The 14,429-nt window shown below is 44.5% G+C and overlaps 1 protein-coding gene across 2 annotated transcripts in view; it reads right to left on the bottom strand.

The window, feature by feature from the left end:
* Positions 1–14,429, bottom strand: part of FDXR (ferredoxin reductase) — a 317,763-nt gene that overhangs the window by 81,272 nt on the left and 222,062 nt on the right. The gene's annotated exons all lie outside the window — the stretch shown is intronic.

Raw genomic sequence — 14,429 nt, 5'->3', positions numbered from 1 at the left:
TCAATCGTGGCTAGTCTGTCACCGGGGACCCAGGTGGCGCTCTCCACCATACGCAAAACCTCCAGGGTGTCCTTTAAAAAGGATAGGACCCCCTCCAGCAGGCTGCGCAGGAGATGGTCGAGGTATCTGGACAGTCTCTCTGTGAGAGAACCACAGCCAGACACTATGGGCCGCCCCGGCGGCATGGTCAGGGATTTATGAAGTTTCGGTTTATGATACCAGACGGGTTGACGAGGGAAGAGTCATTGGCCAACTTTTTAGGGAGGAAGTCTTTTTCCACACCTTCACGTAAGAGAGTGCAAAGTTTGTTCTGATACCGAAGTCTGGGATCGGACGTCAAGGGGAGATAAGTATCTCTATGCCCCAACTGTCTTAACGTCTCGTCTTGGTACTGGACTACTGACATTATTACAAGGTTTCCTCCATTGTCCGCTTTTCTCAGAACAATTTCTTAATTATTTCTTAGCCATGTCAAAGCTTTCCACTCTTCCCTTGTTAGGTTAGACTCCGCCTCTTTTTAGATGTCAGCTTTTACATCTCTTAAGGTGTTCTCAAAGAAACGTTCAAGGGTAGACCCAGAGGCTGTAGGAAACGATTGGACTGATCTACAAGCTCTAAAGGATCCCACATCTCCCAATTTGAGTTCCTGTTTTTCCATAACCAATTGACCGTGATTGATGCTTGATTCTTCCTCTAGATCTAATAGTATCTGCAAGATCTCCTCATCCGTAGGGTTCGACCGGACCTGAGGGAAAAATCCCAAGGTATCGGTGTCATTATCCCTGTCATTTGAGGAACATTACAGAAATCAACATTTATATTTGTCATTGACCCCTCATTGAGTGTCTGCACAGGGGTGACTTCACCCCGATTTGCTTTAACACTCTTTATCATTGGGGAAACTACAATTTTTTCTTTAATTGAATTTGATCTGTCTAGATTAGCAAATTTCTGTGCAATCACCAGCTTTCGCACTGATTTGAAAAGGTCTATTGTAAAGGAGACATAATCAAAGTCTCTTGTGGGGCAAAAGTTGAGTCCCTTCTTTAATAAAGTATCACATTCTGCGGGAATGTTTATTCCTGAAATATTTAGAATTTGTAAGTTACTATCATCTTCGTTTATTTCATGAACTTCAGGTTTCTGCTGCTGGTCTCTGTCAATTATTAATGCATCGTTTTCTGTTTCATTTTTACTGGTTTCGTTACACTGGATCCATCCCATCTGACCGCCTTTAGCTTTAACAGTAGGTCTTCTGCGTTACGCATCGAATGCATTAAATTTGTTGCCTCGCCTGCGGAGGGCAGAGTACTACCTCTCTTCTAACACAACAGGATGCACTATACATGGTGCTTGGAAATATATTTTCCCATTTTTGTTTTTTTTAGGACTATTTCCCCCAATATTTGTGGTATCCTCTAGCTATATGCTCAGCTATGTGCCTACTTAATAAATAATGGTTATCGCTCAGCTTTCTACAGCAATCAGGTTTTTAACATGCACTGTCACTTTAAAACATAGATTTGCACTGCACTGTTAGATAGTGGTGGCTGTGTGTCATGCTATATACCGCCTGGCTATTTTCTGCTGATTTGGTGAGATTTATTTTCCCGCTTAGGCACAGCTGAAATTTGTATGCCTTTGTGGACATGTCACTAACGGCAGGAATAACAGTAGAAGATTATTGCAAACTAGTAGACCCAAGCCCGTTTAAAAACGGGCTCTAGGTCTTTTTACGGCCGCAGCCGCCAGTGCGCGCTCGTGCCTGCCTACACCCGCCGCGTGCGTGCCCGCACCTGCCCACTCAGCTCCCTGGTCTCAGCTGTCCGTTACTGCGCACATGCACAGTAACAAAAAACCTGGGACACAGGGACAGTTGCTGGACACAGCAACACTTAGGGTTTTTTTTTTCACTTTAATACATTTTTATTGAGGTTTTTAAAATTTTGTATACAATCTTGGTAGACAACAGTACACAAAGCAATAACATTATAAAGATTGTAAAGAAATAGTGATCTTAACATGGATAAAGTTCAGGGATTAAACTATACAATCCGAGCAAATATAGAACATACCAAAAATACACTTGTAAATATGAGCCAGGGGTTAACACTTAGGTTTTATTAGGTAGGATATGCACCTCTTATGCTGCCTGTTAGCAGCTGCCATGGCGACGGAGGCGGGTCATATCCGCCCCCCTAGTATGTCACACGGCACCCGCATCTCCTAGGCAACTGGCCTTTGTTTTTAGGAAGTGACGTTTCCGGAAGGGGCGGGGCTTATCCCCGTTATAGACTGGAATACTCGCTTCCTCATTCACAGTGGTTCGCGTGACCAAGCGTCATTTAGACGTGAAACGGCCGTCGCTTCTCCGCTTACAGCCTAACACCCATCTCCAGCACCAGCCACCCTGCAGCCGCCCGTCACGTAAGATATGCCTGGCATCACTTGCACTACGACGGAAGGTGCACGCAATCTGCTTTTTTCTTGTGAACTGAATGCTGTTGAGATTTCTGTCTGCCTCTTGACCAAAGCTTCTTGCAGATATGATTACCTGTTGCCGACCCGGATTGTACCTGACTACGTTTCTTCTTATCACCTGTTATTGACCCGGCTTTTACCTGACCTTGCATCTTACTGGATTTCCTGTTGCCAATCTTGGATTGTTAAAGGACCTTGCATGAACACTGCCTGCCCTGATCCCGGCCTGCTTTGACAACGCATCTGTATTGTTATTACACTTCAGTCTGGATTGCCTCAGCCCATAGGCCTCAGGTGACTATTCAAGTATACTGTGTCTGCATTACCTTGCTGTGTTTGGTCAATGCTATGTGCCAGGTTGTATGCTACATCTATCTGCAGGGTTGTGTAGTTTATTGTTAGGCAGGAGTGTACGCATGTGTTAGGGCTGGGTTATAGGTCAGTCATATGAGCATAGAGTCTGGCATATAGCAAGTAGCCAGACAAGCCTGAAAGTATCAAGGGCCAGATATCGCCTATCAAGGAGACTAATGGGGGGTCTCCATCCTGGAGGACTTGCAACAAAAAATACTGCTTCTAACAGGGGCTGTTAATGCCCTCACCAAACAAGTAACTGCTCAACAGGCTCAATTGACTCATTTGGCCAATGCTATACCACATACTAAGTCATCTGATAAAATACCTCCATATGCTCCAGTACTGAGAGCTTCTATGGATCCAACAATACCTATACCGGAAAAATTCTCTGACGCCAGATCTCAATTCAGCAATTTCAAGAACAACGGTTTAACATATTTCAAAGTCTGTTTCCAATCCTCTGGTTCAGAATCTCAAAAAATTGTCATTTGTCATATCTCTACTGCAAGGAGATACGCAATCCTCGGCCTACAGCCCACCTGCTGAGCATGAAACCTTATCTTCAGTGGAAAATTTGTTTAAAGCAATGTCTGTCTTGTACTCTGATCCTGATGTTACCTATACTGCAGTTCAAAAGTTAGGGAACTTGGGACAAGGTCGCCGGGCAGTAGAGTATGCCACAGAATGTAGACGATGGGCTGTATCTACTAATTGGAATGATTCTGCTCTCATGGATCACTTTCTGTTTGGAATCTCAGATAGAGTTAATGCTATCCTTGTTAGTCCTCCAGTACCGGTTTCTCTTTAAGATGCTATTACTTTGGCAATCCATGTTGATAGACGTGTCAAACAATGTCGTCAGGGGTGGTCTCATATCTTTTGCTGCAGCTGCTCCTTCAAGTAACGTTACCACGGGCAGAGCTGTCTGCACTCTGCAGGAAAAAACAGCCTGACACTTCAGTGGATGAGAACTGCAGGAGGAAAGAAACACACAAATGATCTCTTGAGATTCAAAAGGAAGGCTGTATACAGCCTGCTTGTGTATGGATGTATTTTCTATGTGTGGACCTACTGTACATCAACCTACTTCCTGTTTTGGTGGCCATTTTGTTTGTTTATAAACAAACTTTTTAAAACTGTTTTTAACCACTTTTAATGCAGCGGGGAGCGGCGAAATTGTAACAGAGGGGAATAGGAGATGTCCCCTAACGCACTGGTATGTTTACTTTTGTGCGATTTTAACAATACAGATTCTCTTTAAGTTCCATTGTTTGCGATTGCCTTCGTATCCAATCATTCTTGGTTTACAGTGGTTAAGAAAACATAACCCAGTGTTTGATTGGAATTCTGGTCAATTGATTAGCTGGTCTATCCAGTGTGTGAATGTTTGCAAAAAGTGGTGGTAAATTGTACTAAACTCATTGAACATAAATTACCTAAAGCTTACCAAGAGTTTGCTGATGTGTTTTCTCCAAAAGCAGCTGATGTGTTACCTCCTCATAGGCCTTATGACTGTGCTATCGATTTACTCTCTGGTAGTATGCCTCCCCGAAGTCAGTTGTACAACCTGACCAAAACCTGAGGAGCATGTTATGAGAGAATACATACAAGAAAATCTAAAACAGGGGTTCATTAGAACCTCTTCCTCACCAGCTGGTGCAGTTTTTTTTTGTGGGGAAAAAAAGATGGTGGATTGAGACCTATTATATATATATTATATAGTATTGATTATAGGGGTCTGAATAAGGTCACTGTAAAAAAATCATTACCCTTTACCTTTGATTGATGATTTATTCTCACAGGTGGTTGGAGCCAAGATATTTTCTAAGTTAGATCTAAGAGGGGCTTATAATCTTATCCGTATCAGAGAAAATTATGAATGGAAGACTGCATTTAATACCAAAGATGGTCACTATGAGTATCTTGTTATGCCTTTTGGTTTATGTAAAGATCCAACAGTCTTTCAGCACTTTGTTAATGATGTATTCCATGAGTTTCTGGGTAAATTTATGGTGGTATATCTTGATGATATTTTGATTTTTTTTCTTCCTCTTTGACTGAGCATCATGACCATGTTAAAGTATTAACAAAATTGCGAGAAAACCGATTATATGCCAAGTTGGAAAAATGTTTATTTGAGGTGAATCAAGTCACATCCCTGGGTTATGTAGTCTCTGATAGAGGTTTGACCATGGACCAAGAAAAAGTCAAAGCTGTATTAGATTGGCCTCAGCCGAACAGCCTTAGAGCCTTGCAACGATTCCTGGGCTTTGCCAATTTCTATAGGAAATGTATCAATAATTTCTGCGCAGGTCTCTCAGCCGCACAAAGGGTCAGGGCTACGCGTGCGCGCGCCCAGCGGCAGGACCTTTATTCATTGATGAGAAGAGTCAGCTGACTCGCCGGTCAGCTACCCTCGGGAAGCAAGCTGATTGGCTGAGCTGGTGGGCGGAGCTGCTAAGTGCTCTCTGGCATTTAAGGACTTGCTGGTCAGTCGCTCCTTGTCTGCTGTTGCGAATACTTTGTGTTAGCGCTCTGACCTTTGATAGCTATAATTAAAAATCATTATTATTGTTGATTTATTGTGTATGACCCTCTGCTCGAATTTCTGACTCTGATTTGTGCCTCCTGATTCTGTACCTTATCTGCCCGACCCGTTGCCGACCTCAGCTTACTCTTGACTACGATTAGCATGACGATTCTGTACTGCTGCTGGCCGATCCTTACCGACTTTGCCTGTACGACCACTCTATTAGTGATAGTTCCTACAGCCAGGGGGCTATTACATAGGAGTACTCCTGTATACTGTGCATTAATCACCTGTGATCACATTCTTATTAACCTCCTTGCCGGTCGAATTCCCGCCGGCAAGGAGGCAGCGCAGAACTTTTAAAAAACATTTTTTTTCCTCAAGTCCTGTAGCGAGCCCAGGACTCGCTAAATGATAGCCGCTGAGCGGCGGCATCCCCCCACCCACTCCGATCGCCTCCGGAAATCAGAGTAAGCAGGAAATCCCGTTCAGAACGGGATTTCCTGCAGGGCTTCCCCGGTCAACATGGCGGGATGACGTCACCGACGTCATGACGTCACAGGGAATCCTGATCCACCCCTCAGCGCTGCCTGGCACTGATTGGCCAGGCTGCGCAGGGTTCTGGGGCGGGGGGGGGACGGCTCGGCGCGGCGGGTAGCGGCGGCGATCGAATGTTACAAGCAGCTAGCAAACTGCTAGCTGCATGTAACAAAAAAAAATTATGCAAATCGGCCCAGCGGGGCCTGAGAAATCCTCCTGCGCAGGTTACCCAGTGCTGAGCTCGGGAGATTGTGCTAGTGAGCCTTCCGCTGATCTACTATCAGAAAAATACTGATTGCTTTTGTCAAGATATATATCTGCATTAGTGGTGATACTGCAGATCACCACATAATCAGATATTTGTTCTCTCGCTGACACCTTGTTACATAACAGCAGACCATCATGTCTATGGATGCTCTGTGTACCCAAGTCGAGGCCTTAACCACAGCCGTGAACGCTTTGACTACTACGGTCAATACAAAACAGACACAAATTAATCAATTGTCTGAAGCGGTAAGTTTACTCCAGGCCTCGACATTACCAGGGCACTCCCCTCCTGTGGTCGAACCTAGAATACCTCTCCTGGAGAAATTCTGAGGTCACAAGTCTGATTTTAGCAATTTTAAGAATCGCTGTTTATCATACTTTGAGATGCGACCTATATCATCAGGTTCATAGAGCCAGAGGGTGACTTTCATTAAAACCCTACTATCTGGGGACTCGCAAACCTGGGCTTACAGTCTGCCAGAGGGCCATGAAGCACTGTCCTCGGTGCAGGAGTTTTTTTTAAGACTATGGCCATAATTTATGATGACCCTGATATCGAGGTCACAGCAGAAAGGAAGTTAAAGACTCTCCGGCAGGGTCATAACTCGGTAGAGACCTATGCCGCAGAGTTTAGGAGGTGGGCAGTCTCAGCTAGATGGGGACAATTTGCGCTTTTAGATTCTTTCCTGACTAGGCTATCTGATTCTGTGTCGGATGTAATGTTGAGTCACCCTGAGCCCAAAACAGTGGCTGAAGCGATCTCTTTGGCAGTTAAAATTGATCGCCGAATCCGCTACCAGAAACAGAGTAGATCCAGGGTCTCTACTAGAACCTTCCCCGTCTCTGTCCCTTCTCCTGTTCCTCAATACGAACCGATGCAGATCGGTCACTCTAAATTGTCTGAGGTAGAAAAGACCAGGAGAAAGAAAGAGGGGCTGTGCTTGTACTGCGCTGAGAAAGGGCATCTGATGCAAAACTGTCCTAAGAAGGCGGAAAACTCCTCCGCCTAGGTGTAGCTAGAGGTACTACCCTAGGCGAGCCAGTTATACCTCTATCTGATAAGAGATTATTGTTGCCATGTTCTATAACTTGGGGGAAGCAGAACTTTGCTACCCAAGCATTTATAGACTCTGGCTCAGCAGCCAATTTTATTGATTCGGGCTCGTTAAAAAATGGGGGATCCCCATCATACCCTTGGATAGACAGATTGTTGTCACGGCATTGGATGATTCCTCTTTGCAGGACAGGCATCCCCTCTCGCAGACTCCTATTCTTTCCTGCACTGTGGGGGTGTTACACAAGGAGGAAATACAATTTTACGTTTTGAAAATGGCCACCTCTACTGTAATTCTTGGTATGCCTTGGCTACGCAAGCACTCTCCTCAGATTTACTGGAGCTCCTTATTGTCATCATCATTGTCTCGAGAGAGTTGCGATCTGTGCCACCAAGATATACGTAGAGGGTGTGCCACCTCAGTTTGCAGATTTTTCTGACGTCTTTTGCCCTACATCTGCGGATAAACTTCCTCCACATCGGAGTTTTGATTGTCCAATTGAGTTAAGACCAGGAACTATGCCCAGAGGTCACCTCTATAACCTGACAGGTCCTGAAAAAGTCGCCATGAAAGATCACATTAAAGAGAATCTAGCCAAAGGATTTATCCGACCTTCCAAGTCCCCTGCAGGGGCGGGATTATTTTTTGTACAAAAGAAGGATGGTGGGTTGCGCCCATGTATAGATTACAGGGAATTAAACAAGATCACTGTAAAAAATAGTTACCCACTTCCATTGATAGACGACCTGTTTTCACAGATAACTAATGCCAGTATTTTTATCAAATTGGATTTACGGGGGGCATATAATCTTGTTCGCATCCGTGAGGGGGAGGAATGGAAGACGGCATTCAACACGCCCGACGGGCATTACGAATATCTCGTGATGCCCTTCTGGTTGTGCAATGCACCCGCTGTGTTCCAAGAATTGGTTAAAGAGATTTTTAGAGAAGTTCTTGGTCGATTTGTTCTAGTGTATCTAGATGATATATTGATTTACTCTAAAAGTTTATCTGAGCACCGTGACCATGTCAGGTTTGTTCTACAGAAGCTCCGTCAGAACAGCCTCTATGCCAAACTCGAGAAATGTATTTTTTAAGTGATTGAGGTACCCTTTCTTGGGTACATCATTTCCACCTCTGGGCTGATCATGGACCCAGAAAGGGTCTCTGCAGTGCTGGAATGGCCTCAGCCCGTAGGGCTGAAGGCACTCCAGAGATTTCTTGGTTTCGCCAATTATTATAGAAAATTTATTAAAGGATTCTCCTCTGTGGTGTCCCCTCTCACTGATCTCACTAAAAAAGGGGCAGACACCTGCAATTGGTCTAAGAAGGCTCTAGATGCTTTTTCTTTATTAAAAAAACTGTTCTGCTCCTATTTTGCGTCATGTGGATGTCAGTTGTCCATTCATTGTGGAGGTGGACACATCCGAAATAGGAGTAGGAGCAGTGTTGTCCCAACATTCAGGGTACCAAGGCCGTTTACATCATTGCGCTTTCTTTTCTCGCAAATTCTCTGCGGCAGTAAAGCATTACGATATTGGGAACAGAGAGTTGTTGGCCATTAAGTTGGCTTTTGAAGAGTGGCGGCACTGGCTGGAGTGGGCTGAACATGTTATCACCGTGTATACTGACCATAAGAACCTGGAGTACATTGAGGGGGCCAAAAGGCTTAATCCTAGGCAGGCTCGGTGGTCCCTATTTTTCTCCAGGTTCCGATTTGTAATTATGTACAAGCCAGGGAACAAGAATGTCAAAGCTGACGCTCTATCCAGGTCGTTCGAGTCTGAATCTGTCCAGTCCTCTGAACCTGAAAACATCTTGCCAGAAAATATTGTGCTAGCCGCCACCGAGATTCAGAAAAAGGTCATGGACACTTTGGAATCTTTCCAGCAGGATTCCCCTGAGGGTAAACCTGAAGGCTCTTTATTTGTGCCATTGCATTTGCGGCTTCAAATCTTACAGTTGTTACATAGCCACAAAAACGCAGGCCACCCAGGTGTGGCTAGGACACAAGAATTGCTGTCAAGATGTGTCTGGTGGCCTTCAATGGGGTAAGATTGTAAGGAGTTTGTGAGGGCATGTACTGTCTGTGCCAAAAGCAAACCATCTAGACAAACACCCGCAGGAACCTTACAATCACTCCCTGTGCCTGAAGAACCATGGACACATATCCATGGACTTCATTGGGGAACTCCCTCGGTCTGAAGGAATGACGGTCATCTGGGTTGTGACTGACCGGTTTAGTAAAATGGCCCATTTCGTTCCAAGAACTGGCTGATCTGTTCATACATCACATCTTCCGCTTGCATGGTATCCCAGAAAATGTGGTGTCGGACAGAGGGGTTCAATTCGTGTCAAAGTTCTGGTGGGCATTTTGCCAACATCTGGGGATGGATCTCTCATTTTCATCGGGATACCATCCACAGACTAATGGAGAGTCTGAAAGAATCAATCAGTCTTTGGAGCAATTCCTTCGCTGCTATGTATCCGATTCGCAACATGAATGGGCAAAATTCCTCCCATTCGCTGAATTTGCGCATAATAATCTAAGAAACGCATCTTCTGGGATTACTCCTTTTCAGGTGGTCAATGGAAGGTCACCAAAGTTTTCTCCCTTGCCGGTAGTGGCCTCCCCATTCCCTGCTCTGGAAGATTGGCAGGGGTGTTTTAAAAGAATTTGGGTATTGGTAAATTTGGAGAGGGCATTTGGGGTTCAGAAGAGACAAGCAGACAAAAAACGCACTTTGGAATGGCAGTTTGAACCAGGTGATAGAGTGTGGATCTCTACATGACATATTGCCCTAAGGCAGCCCTCGGCCAAGTTGGGACCCAAATTCATAGGGCCATACCCTGTATCTGAAAAGATGAATAATGTGACTTATAGGGTGAATCTACCGGCCAGTATGAAAGGAGTAAAGTCATTTCATGTGTCTTTATTAAAGCCTGCGGTGCATGTTGATTCCCCCCCCCCCCTGTGGTGATTGATAGCGAGACGGAATTTGAGATTGAGCAGATATTGGATTCTCGCTGGATGCGGAATTCAGTGCAGTACCTGGTCCATTGGAAAGGTTATGGGCCTGAAGAGAGATCGTGGGTCCCCGCACACGCGCCTTCATGCTGAGGAGTTGAGACAGAGGTTCCATGAGTTGCACCCTAAAAAGCCGTGTAATGGGTGTACTGAGTCCACTCCTCAAGGGGGGGGGGGGGGTACTGTAACAACTGACGGGGACACCGCCATAGTGGAGAGCGGCGCTTCAGCCGCCTCCGCATCACAGCAGGCGGCAGTCCCCGTCCCGCAGGCGTGCAAGACGCCTCGCGCAAGGTCTCTCAGCCGCACTGTCTCTGTGAGGCTGGGTCTGTGCTGCACACATGCGCAGTGGCAAAAAGCACAGACCCAGCTACACAGAGACAGCACACGCAGGGACACAGGGGTTTCATTATAGAGGATAGGAGACACACACAGTGATATTTTAGAAGTGAAATTAAGTTTATTGGATTTACAGAAAGTGTGCAATAATTGTTTAAACAAAATTAGGCAGGTGTATAAATTTATTGATTTCAAAACCATTAGAATTAATTATTGGAACTCAAATTGGCTTGGTAAGCTCAGTGACCCCTGACCTACATACACAGGTGAATCCAATTATGAGAAAGTATTTAAGGGGGTCAATTGTAAGTTTCCATCCTCTTAATTTTCTCTGAAGAGTAGCAACATGGGGGTCTCAAAACAACTCTCAAATGACCTGAAGACAGTTCGCCATCATGGTTTAGGGGAAGGATACAGAAGGCTGTCTCAGAGATTTCAGCTGTCTGTTTCCACAGCTAAGAACATATTGAGGAAATGGAAGACCACAGGCTCAGTTCAAGTTAAGGCTCGAAGTGGCAGACCAAGAAAAATCTTGCATAGACTGAAGCGACGAATGGTGAGAACAGTCAGAGTCAACCCACAAACCAGCACTAACATCATCTTGCTGCAGATGGAGTCACTGTGCATCGTTCAACCATTGGGCACACTTTACACAAGGAGATGCTGTATGCGAGAGTGATGCAAAGGAAGCCTTTTCTCCGCCCACAGCACAAATAGAGCCGCTTGAGGTATGCTAAAGCACATTTGGACAAGCCAGCTTCATTTTGGAATAAGGTGCTGTGGACTGTTGTAACTAAAATTGAGTTATTTGGGCATAACAAGAGGCGTTATGCATGGACAAAAAAAGAACACAGCATTCCAAGAAAAACACCTGCTACTTACAGTAAAATATGGTGGTGGTTCCATCATGCTGTGGGGCTGTGTGGCCAGTGCAGGGACTGGGAATCTTGTCAAGGTTGAGGGACGCATGGATTCCACTCAGTATCAGCAGATTCTGGAGACCAATGTCCAGGAATCCGTGACAAAGCTGAAGCTGCACCGGGGCTGGATCTTTCAACAAGACAACAACCCTAAACACTGCTCAAAATGCACTAAGGCATTCATGCAGAGGAACAAGTACAACGTTATAGAATGGCCATCTCAGTCCCCAGACCTGAATATAATTGAAAATCTGTGGTGTGAGTTTAAGAGAGGTGTCCATGCTCGGAAGCCATCAAACCTGAATGAACTAGAGATGTTTTGTAAAGAGGAATGGTCCAAAATACCTTCAACCAGAATACAGACTCTTATTGGAACCTACAGGAAGTGTTTAGAGGCTGTAATTTCTGCAAAAGGAGGATCTACTAAATATTGATTTCATTTCTTTTTTGTGGTGCCCAAATTTATGCACCCTCCTAATTTTGTTTAAACAATTATTGCACTTTCTGTAAATCCAATAAACTTCATTTCACTTCTCAAATATCACTGTTTGTGTCTCCTATATGAAATACTAGCTGATTGCCCGGCATTGCCCGGGTATGTATTTAGCTGGTGTTGGCTCTGCATACTTTTTCTAAGCCTAATACACAATTACTCAATGACCAAGTTTGTGAGCTTTGTCTTTGGTATCAATAATTTGCATTGAAATGAAAAAAAAATCTGATTGGCTGTTTGTGGCTCCACCCCCTGTTCTGAATTTGAAACCCAGTCACCCAATGACCAACTGTACCAGGTTTGAGGCCTGTGCCATTAACAGTGCAAGAATGGCAGCAATTAAATATTCCCCTTGAAAAGCAATAGGTGAAGTTTGATTCACTTTTGTAGGCCCCACCCACTTTTCTGAATATTAATCCCAGTCACCCAGTGACCAACTATGCAAAGTTTAAGAACCCTGCCATTAACAGTGTAAGAATGGCTGCAGTTTACATTTTCCCAGTGAAATTTGTATTTGTCTCCTTCCACTGATAAACCGGCGTTGCCCGGGAATGTATTTGACTGGAGTTGGCTCCGCCCACTTTCTAACCCTAACGCACAAACACTCAATGACCAAGTTTGTGAGCGGGGTCCTTGGCATCAATAATTTGTATATTCCAATGGAAATTAAACAAATCAGATTGGCTGTTTGTGGCTTCAAACTGTAGCAGGTTTAAGGCCTCTGCTATTAACAGTGTAAAAATGGCAGCAATTTAAATATTTCACTTAAAAATCAACAGGTGAATTAAATAAATACTGTAGGCTCCACCCACTTTCCTGAATAATAGTCCCAGTCATCTAGTGACCAACTGTGTCATGGGTTTGAGAATCCTGCCAATACCAGAATGGCTGAAATCAATCTAACAAATCTGATTGGCTGTTTGTGGCTCCACCCCTTTAGTGAATTTGGACCCCAGTCACCCAATGACTGACTGTATCAGGTCTGAGGCCTCTGCCATTAACAGTGTAAGAATGGTAGCAATGTAAATATTCCCCTTGAAAATCAATAGGTGAATTTGATTGCCTGTTGTAGGCTCCACCCACTTTCTGAATATTCATCTCAGTCACCCAGTGGCCAATTTTGTCACGTTTGGGAACCCTGCCATGTTAAAAATTTAGTTGTTGGCACCGCCCACTTTTTCTAACCTTGACATACAGTCACTCAATTATCAAGTTTATCAGCTTTGGGGTCCTTGGTATCAATACTTTGTATATTCCCATTGAAAAAGAAACAAAACTGTCTGTTTGTGTCTCCGCCCCTTTCTGAATTTGAACCCTAATCACCCAGTGACATACTGTACCAGGTTTGAGGCATCTGCTATTAACAGTATAGTGAGAATGGTAGCAGCTTAAATATTCCCTTTGAAAATCAAAAGGTGAATGTTTATTGGCTGTTGTAGGCTCCACCCACCTTCCAAAATCGTAATCTCATTCACCCAGTGACCAACTGTGCAAAGTTTGAGAACCCTGCCATTAACAGTGTAAGAGCGGCTGCAGTTTATATTTTCCCAGTAAATGTTTTTAGCTCCGCCCACTTTTTGTAACTTGGGACACACAGTCACTCAATGACGAAGTTTGTGAGCTTTCAGGTTCCTGGCATCAAAAATGTGTGAATGGAAGCACTTTATCCAGCAAGGAAATCTGATGAGCTGTTTAGGGCTCCGCCCCTTTAGTGAATTTGAACCCCAGTCACCTAATGACCGACTGTAGCAAGTTTGAAGCCTCTGCCATTAACAGTGTAAGAATGGCAGCAGTTTAAATATCCCCCTTGAAAATCAATAGGTGAATTTTGATTGGCTGTTGTAGGCTCCACCCACTTTCTTGAATCTTAATCGCATTCATCCAGTGACCAACTGTGGCAAGTTTGAGAACCCTGCGATTAACAGTCTAAGAATGTCTGCAGTTTATATTTTCCCATTTAAAATGAATGACTGAAATTTGATTGGCTGTTTTATGCTCCGGCCACTTTTCCTGGATTTGTAACCTCGGTCACCAAGTGACCAACTGTGCCAAGTGTGGGGACTCTGGCTTGAATACTGCGAGAATGGCAGCCTTTTCCATTGACTTGAATGGGTGAAATCTGATTTGCTGTTTGTAGCTCCGCCCAGGTGTGCAGGGGGCACGCGAGACTCCCAGAACATATCATCCCAGGTAGTAAGGGATCTGCATACCAAGTTTCGTTCAAATCGGTCAAGTCGTTTTCGAGTGATCGCGGCACACACACACACACACACACACACACACACACACACACACACACACACACACACACACACACACACACACACACACACACACACACACACACACACACACACACACACACTTACCTGACATTTTTTATCGTAACAACCAACTGGGAAAAATATTTTTCCATTAA

Source organism: Hyperolius riggenbachi, chromosome 12 (assembly GCF_040937935.1).
Source record: "Hyperolius riggenbachi isolate aHypRig1 chromosome 12, aHypRig1.pri, whole genome shotgun sequence".
NCBI lineage: Eukaryota > Metazoa > Chordata > Amphibia > Anura > Hyperoliidae > Hyperolius > Hyperolius riggenbachi.
Note: the sequence above shows the minus strand (reverse complement) of the source record. Positions and strands in the feature narration are given on the sequence as shown.